This window comes from Pecten maximus, unplaced genomic scaffold, assembly GCF_902652985.1.
Source record: "Pecten maximus unplaced genomic scaffold, xPecMax1.1, whole genome shotgun sequence".
Lineage (NCBI taxonomy): Eukaryota > Metazoa > Mollusca > Bivalvia > Pectinida > Pectinidae > Pecten > Pecten maximus.
Window position 1 is genome coordinate 34,243 of NW_022982934.1, and position 7,513 is coordinate 41,755.

General features: G+C 33.7%; 1 long non-coding RNA gene across 1 annotated transcript; it reads left to right on the top strand.

Annotated features, from left to right (window-relative positions):
- The first annotated feature begins 336 nt into the window (after nucleotides 1-336).
- Nucleotides 337-2,629, top strand: LOC117321160. Its single transcript, XR_004531228.1, has 4 exons — nucleotides 337-1,404; nucleotides 1,569-1,640; nucleotides 2,003-2,090; nucleotides 2,554-2,629. It is a non-coding gene; the product is annotated as an uncharacterized LOC117321160 (long non-coding RNA).
- Nucleotides 2,630-7,513: the final 4,884 nt, after the last annotated feature.

Here is a 7,513-nt window from a genome sequence, read left to right on the forward strand (position 1 = left end):
TTTTTGGGACAAAAGAATACTTCTGAGATAAACAAATCAAAAAAGTAGAATCAAAACTCAACTTATATCTCAGAAAAATCAGTTGTTGAAATCATTTCCTTGTCATGATGACTTTATTTCCTTTGACTTTTCGATAGAATGATGAAGTAACAAAAAGGAAAGTAATTACTTAAAAAATACAAATACTTTTAAAGAAAATCTAGAAGAAAAAAACTAGAATTGAGGAATTTGAAATGTCCATAATATTTATTCATGTGATAGACATTGTTTCATTCTGTTGTATGTGTTATACTCTTTATTTACCATTCAGTGTAAATAACCACGAGGCTTGCTTTATTCTAACCTAGCGATTTCTCTTGTATTTAACAGCATCACTATGAAGCAAAGTAAATTTAAAAATTGACCAATTTAGGGTTATTTAGTTCATTTTGCTTTTGAATTTGTAAAATGTTATAAATCTTTATCATTGTAATGTTGATGTGATTCCCTATAAAGGTGCATTATTGATCAGTAAAATAATTATATAATTAATTATATCAATGTTTCTATTATAAGAACTATATATAACTGTATATTGGCAACATTCACGTATCTAATGAAATTAATAGAAATCAATTCATAATATTGATTGATGTAATAGATGCAAAAATTGAAAACCAATTGATATCGTGTCTAAAGATAATGATCCTTTTCTTATGTTGTTTATTTCTGTCAGATTATGTATTGTTGATATATACTGTTGTATTATTATATAAGAACATCACATTTCAAGATAGAAAGAATTTATAGTAATCATATGGATATGACTAATTTGAGATATAACTTCATTATTTGTTATTGTCATTTTATGAGCACGATCTTGATTTAATACTCCAATTCAAATGTACATATATTGTTATTATTTGAAGAATTTGATATGATCGTATCATGCTCAAAGCATCTATATTAGCTGAAAATGTTGTGGTAATCTGATGTCATTGGTTGTAACGATGATTTTGATTGGTCCGAATTATTTCGTAGTAAATTTACATTCAGAAGAAAGAGTCCGTTATGGTGAGTAAAATATATCGAATCACTACTTGATATTACTCGTAATATATAACTCTTTTTCTCAATATCGTATCAAGCTTGGGTGAGGCCTTAAACATAATTAATACATGTTTGTTTCATGTAAATATATTATAAATAACAGTATGTCTAATTCATTTAAAAATGGGTCTTTGAAAAAGAATCTCTAGATGAGTAAATAAATATCTGCTTGATAAAATTATCCTTTTTAAAATTAATTTATTTAACAATTTACAAAATATTCTTTTTTAATTATTAAGGAAAATTGTACGCGGAGTCTGCGGTGCCGCGAATACGTCTCAGAACGTGTGAAATCCTGTTTTTATAACCGAATAGGTAAGCTTGTTAATGTAATCTGGTTGGTATTCTGTTAAAGGATTAATATTTATGAACAAAACGTGTTCTGTTATAAAAGCTCGTTCGATTATAGTGCATGTATTAAATGTATTTTGATTATACTGTCTTCCTGAATCGATAGCTTCTCACTTTCCTTTTCATAGATTTCCTAGTCCCATCCTTGTGTCGACGAACCGCGGCGGTGAGATACTTTTATGCTCAGGTCAGAAGTGAACGTAAGTTAAATGTCGCGTGATTCATCATTTGGTGAGATGTGCATGCGTACAATACCGTTAAATAGAATTAACAGTTATAGGAATCACGTGTACCAATAAAACCGTTATGCGCGTGTTGTGATGCTCGTGAAAAAACTGTTAAGAAAGGGGTTAGGTACAATCAAAATAGATTAAGTGGATCAACGAATGAATAAAAAGTTAGTTGCTTATTGTGGTTGAATTGGACGAAAATGTTATAAATATATAACGAGCTATGAATCATGTCGATTAATCCAGTTACATGTAATAACTCGGATGTTTTGGGATTCGTGTAACCATATTAGTGAATATTTTTCCTTCAATAGTTATTTATCCATTTTCAGTTTCCTTTGCTGACTGTTGGATGCTGATAACTGACCCCCTGTCCATTCTGCTACCCGAATACACTCTCCAGTTACCAATGCATTCTTTGTAAGTCTTTTTCAGCTTCATTGTAACATTCACAAAAATCGTTTGCAGACTTTACCTGAAAAGAGAAATAAAATGAGCTTTAGAAAGTTCCGATACTATAGTTTTGAATACTGTTTGTAAACACAAAATGCATACACAAACCCATTATCAAACTTGTTTTATTTACCTCAACAAACAGGGAATACCGATATGAAAACTTATTATTATATTCAAGAGAAATTCAATAAAACAATGGTAAAATATCAACAAAATATAAAATTACATTGAAACCAATGAATGACTATACAAAAAGAATAAGACAATGTGTTCGCTCCGGAAGAGTAAGCGTCTTCTGCTTCTAGGTGAAATCTACGTTAGGTCACATCAATAAGAACCATTTAATTTCTCTCATTTATTTATTCAAAATGAACTAAAAGCAAACGACTCTATAATTCATTTTCAACATGAGCTTTATTTGTTGCAGGAAATCACCTTCAAAGTTCAGTTTTGGATTTGTCCCATACACATCATGTGGACTAAGCGTTACCGGACAGGCATACCACCTGTGGCATTATTGAGAGAAACCTAAGATTTAAGCATAATAATTCTATAAAAAAAGCATCAAGATCCACACTTGCCAATAGAAAACGAAGTGAATAAATCTTTTGAGACCTGGTGGAAGTGGATATTGCCAAAAAATGTATCCAAAATATTTCACAGTTTTGATGTTTGGTTGGTCTTTCTCAAAGATATATAGCATCCCAAGGTTTCCCTGAGTTTTTCTTAGACTCGATGAGTTTTATCTCTGTTTTTTTTTTATCCTGGATGCAAAGATTTAAAGTAAAGAGTGCGATCGTGTACAATGTACGATATATAGAGGTTACACAACGAGTGGTTGTTTGATATGGAATTCATTTCACTCGAGTATGTTATTGTTTTAAAGTTACAAAAGACATGAGCTTAAGTAACTTACGAGTGTGAAATAAATTCCATATCCAAAAATAACGAGTCGTTTGACCTGTTTCACCACTATGATATCGGCTTGAATCCAAGGGGAGCGTGGCCAAGTCTAATTTTGCGTATGCAAATAATGTGTACAAGTGACGGCCGGGACCCGGTGATGTGACGTCATTCGATTGTTGATGACGTTAATACCAATTTACAGTTCGTGTCAAAGTTCGAATTCTTTTCTAATCAAAATACCGGACGGTTATTCAACTAGTGGAATAAATCATACATATCCGACAGTCAGCACATTTATACAGTGGCCTGAAAGTGAAATAACACTGCGTATTGTGGTAGAAACAATATTCATTGATGTATATTTTATTGTTATTGTGTGATAAATTATATGTTAATAAACGGTTGTTCCATCGTCACAGAATAGCCTAACGACATGTAAGTATTTGCCTTTTAATTTTAACGTTGTTGTTTAGTTTGCACGGTAATATTCTCGTCCACGTAAACTCTGTCTTCCTAGATCAGTACCCCTGAAGGCGACCATTGGTGCGAACAAAAACAAAAAGGGAGCTAAAATTGTGACTTCACAATCGATGATTATCGATAATCTGCTGGTCCACGACGTGTAAAAACTAAGGATCTGAAAAAATACATTACTGACATCACTTTTGATAACTACTGATAATCCTCATCCACGACGTGTAAACACAGTATACAAAACATTGGTGACATCACTATTGATCATCCTTAACCGCAATGAGTAAAAACACACTATTAGAAAACACAATATTGGAGAAAACAATACATTAGTGACATCACTATTGATAATTATCATTCGTTTTACAATAGAAATGTCACTGGTTGTCGGACATCGCGTGGCCAAGTCGAATCAAATAGTCGGAAACCCTTCAGAAACGAAGTACTGGAATGGGTTCTATTGGCCGTGTGTAACAGATGTATCGACCCTACACTTCGTTTCATATCATTGCATCAGCCAAGAGTTTTAATTTGTGTACATGTATATCATATTAACCAGGAAATCGCTTGGTTGAGGAAGTAATTATACCGTCCAGCTGAATTTCATATAACCCGACTCACGACGACGAACAATGGGTAATTAGAATAGGCGTCTTGAGGCACGAGTGATCTAAAAATGAAAACGCTTTCTAACTAGTCTTGGACTTTTAACATCACAACCGGAAAATATGTTAATAACGATATAAAATCTACCTTGCCAATGTTAATCCATCCTATTTCGAAATATCATTAGTAAATATATCATGAAATCACTATTTAAGACTTACTGGAATTCCAACTAAACATCTTCCTGGTAGCTAGTTTCACCTTTGACATATTTTGTAGTCTGTCCAAAAGCAGCTATACAAATGTGCTAAATATGGCGTGTTACAAAAATGGGTTATTGTGGTACACGGCTATTGCTATAGCTGTTAGTTAAGAAATTGCGCCTTATTTGGAACCCCGATTTATCAAACTCCATCTTCATTGATAGCAGCGTGTGAGCATGTTGCCATTATTCCTCCGTTATTATATCGAGCACCCGCTGATATTCAAAAGTACATTTTGTTGAGGATTGTTCATTGTCCTTACTGGTGCCCTCTCACAAGGAGACTTAAAACGAACATACCGCAGCCTCCCAAAACACACATACGCACTCACCACATGCATGCATGCTGCACGCAAGGGAGGCCGTCCTTAAATGACCTTAGCTGTTAATAGGACGTTAAACAAAATAAACCAAACCAAACCAAAATCGTTTGACCTGGGTTACGTTCGCCTTCTGACTGAAAAATATCTTTCATCTCATTTAAAATTAAAATTGGTCGTAGGTGAAGGAGGAGGACGAATGAAAGTCACTTTTAATCAGTACATGATGTCAACTTTTCAGTCTAAATACTATCACTAATTGATATCATCTTTTTGACGTACAATGTATATGCTTGGTGTGTACCGTGAATCCCGGAAGTCATTTCATTTTGTTGTCTTGACTATAACCGGAGAAGTAGAAATTAGACCGATGGATGAACACAACCGGAGGCTTTTTGCTAATCCTAGAGCTTCATGTAAATCCGTCCCTGCTGGTATGGTTACATTAGTTTTATTTTTGGTAACACTCGTCAGAAATACTTCATCTTGGATCATCATAAGGTCATATAACACTTGATGCTGTTAACTAAATTATGTCATCGCATGAGGATGGCTTGTTTTACCCGTCACCACGTTAGCTAAATCGTATAGTATGGAATAAAATGACATTCCTTACGATATCAACAAAGTCGTGAATCATCTCACCGGCTTGTATTACTCATTGACTATTAATTACTTGGGCCTTTATAATTCTATCGACATGTGATATCTGATGTTGTTTTGTAAATCAAGTAGCATCGCATAGCCGCCATGTATTACCCGTCGAAAATAACGATGACCTATATCATCGAAGAAGCATGTAATGTCCGTCGAAGATACTAAACCGTGCATCATCGCCTCGACATGTAAATCATGGTATAATTACTTAAGTGTGTATCACCTCAGGGACATTTCATACAGATTGTGGTGTATCACCCGTCGACGAAAATTAATCACTGCACAGATATGTCACATCCGATAATGTTATCTAAATCGTATATAATCGGGTGTACAATTGAAGTTTTTTTTATACAAATGTACTTATCAACTTGAAAAAAGAGGTTATTATCATGATTAATTCGATGATAAATTATATTTACTGATTGACTAACAGACATGACCTGAACTGAAAGGCGGACAAAACTATAATTACCTGTAGGTAATGAGTCTGTTTTCGTGGGATAGGTATAAAGTGGTCCTGATTAATATCTAATATACCGCAACGAAAAGTGCAGACAGTATGAGTGATATTCGGTGAAAAATAAATTATGCCCGATGCGTTACTTTATTAAATATGCTAACATGTTTTACAATGGCGAACATGGGGTACTATATATTGGGCAGCCATGTATATTCTGTATAAGCCTCGGGACTTTTAAATTTATTTACGTCTAGAAACATACTCTTGTTTACTTGACATTCTAACAATGTATTCATGGTTTATACCTCTAAACTGTCAAATTTATTAACATTTATCGATACAAATCTTCTCCGGGACATGTGTCTATCATAAATTGTATACGTTATTAGCGACCACACATGTGTACTTCTATTAAGTAAACAAAAGATATGAAATTCTTTTCGCAGTGCGTGATTTAGAGTAGGAAATAGAGCATTGTATTATTACGTAATACACACCTGTTTAGCTCAAGTGTGTATACTCCCTCTCCTAAGATACATCTACACAAACATAGGTGATAAGTAGTGTCGAAGAGACTCTGTAAGTTTATCTGGAACACCCCGACAAACATCCGTATACGAGACATAGCTAACTGTCGATCATGATAGCGAAAATGAGTAGATGTAATTTAGAGCTGCTGAAAATGCATTACATTCACACAACGAGACTTGATACGCTGAAAGATATAGAAAATAAGACAAAATTACTACCATTCACTGGTAATGCCTATAATAGAATACATAAACAAGCTAAATAGCAGGTATTATACTTTGATGTAAATATGAAAGGTAAGTTGAATAAAACGTTTGATATAATCAAGTTGAAACACCGATCGTCCGGATTTTTCGCCACCACGGATATACACATTTTCATTCAAAATTAACCATTCCATATTTCATCCAAAATATAAAATATAAACATTCATTCGGGTTTTGTATCCCCACCTTTGACCATTGTCTGATTCTATGTAGTTGAAATATCAACTTGTATTGCAAGTTAATAAATAAACGGCCACTTTCAATTCTATCTTCACCTTGGACAAAAGTTCAATACATATGGTTCATTTTATGGCAGTTTTGTATCAACACCTAGGACCAAAGTTCAATACATACGGTTGATTTTAGTCAAATTATTGCGCGTGACCTTTCACCTCCATAACCCTGCGCCCTAACCCTGTCATGAAACAGTAATAGGGATAGGGACTATATTAAGCATATAATATATACGACATAACATCAAACCTTTTTTGATCAAAAACAAGGATGGATAGTATTGCAACAGCAATACAAAGTCCCCTGCCTGAACCAGGAGTGCAACTATTTATTTCCCATTTATGCTCAGCTGCTTGTTTCTTACACCATCAGTCAACTGCCAGCTTGTTCATTAGTCAATAACAACTTAACGCATTCGTATAGAATAGAAATAGCCGTTTATTTAAAACGACATTCATAATCAAAATCAACCTTACATAATATCATGTCATAGCATGACTACAACATATACTTCTATAGTATTACATATTAATGCAAGGTAAACAATTATGCTTGACTAGTGTAGGTGAGGGGGGAAAAGGGCCCCCATATAAACACACTACACTCACAAAATACAAGATTACAAATGATACAGAAAAACAAAACTGAGTATCATAAAATACATGTGT